This window comes from Lupinus angustifolius, chromosome LG06 (genome assembly GCF_001865875.1).
Source record: "Lupinus angustifolius cultivar Tanjil chromosome LG06, LupAngTanjil_v1.0, whole genome shotgun sequence".
NCBI classification, from domain to species: Eukaryota; Viridiplantae; Streptophyta; class Magnoliopsida; order Fabales; family Fabaceae; genus Lupinus; species Lupinus angustifolius.
This window is the reverse complement of record NC_032014.1, coordinates 13,552,132-13,553,483: the sequence shown is the minus strand read 5'-3', so window position 1 is coordinate 13,553,483 and position 1,352 is coordinate 13,552,132.

Below are 1,352 nucleotides of genomic sequence, written 5' to 3'. Positions count from 1 at the left end.
GATGAGGATAGGATGAGGATGAGGAAGAGGATGAGGATGAGGATAGGATGAGGATGAGGAAGAGGATGAGGATGAGGATAGGATGAGGATGAGGAAGAGGATGAGGATGAGGATAGGATGAGGATGAGGAAGAGGATGAGGATGAGGATAGGATGAGGATGAGGAAGAGGATGAGGATGAGGATAGGATGAGGATGAGGAAGAGGATGAGGATGAGGATAGGATGAGGATGAGGAAGAGGATGAGGATGAGGATAGGATGAGGATGAGGAAGAGGATGAGGATGAGGATAGGATGAGGATGAGGAAGAGGATGAGGATGAGGATAGGATGAGGATGAGGAAGAGGATGAGGATGAGGATAGGATGAGGATGAGGAAGAGGATGAGGATGAGGATAGGATGAGGATGAGGAAGAGGATGAGGATGAGGATAGGATGAGGATGAGGAAGAGGATGAGGATGAGGATAGGATGAGGATGAGGAAGAGGATGAGGATGAGGATAGGATGAGGATGAGGAAGAGGATGAGGATGAGGATAGGATGAGGATGAGGAAGAGGATGAGGATGAGGATAGGATGAGGATGAGGAAGAGGATGAGGATGAGGATAGGATGAGGATGAGGAAGAGGATGAGGATGAGGATAGGATGAGGATGAGGAAGAGGATGAGGATGAGGATAGGATGAGGATGAGGAAGAGGATGAGGATGAGGATAGGATGAGGATGAGGAAGAGGATGAGGATGAGGATAGGATGAGGATGAGGAAGAGGATGAGGATGAGGATAGGATGAGGATGAGGAAGAGGATGAGGATGAGGATAGGATGAGGATGAGGAAGAGGATGAGGATGAGGATAGGATGAGGATGAGGAAGAGGATGAGGATGAGGATAGGATGAGGATGAGGAAGAGGATGAGGATGAGGATAGGATGAGGATGAGGAAGAGGATGAGGATGAGGATAGGATGAGGATGAGGAAGAGGATGAGGATGAGGATAGGATGAGGATGAGGAAGAGGATGAGGATGAGGATAGGATGAGGATGAGGAAGAGGATGAGGATGAGGATAGGATGAGGATGAGGAAGAGGATGAGGATGAGGATAGGATGAGGATGAGGAAGAGGATGAGGATGAGGATAGGATGAGGATGAGGAAGAGGATGAGGATGAGGATAGGATGAGGATGAGGAAGAGGATGAGGATGAGGATGAAGATCAAGATGAGGATGAGGAAAGCATGGGGATGAGGAAGAGGATGAGGATGAGGATAGGATGAGGATGAGGAAGAGGATGAGGATGAGGATAGGATGGGGATGAGGAAGAGGATGAGGATGAGGATAGGATGGGGATGAGGAAGAGGATG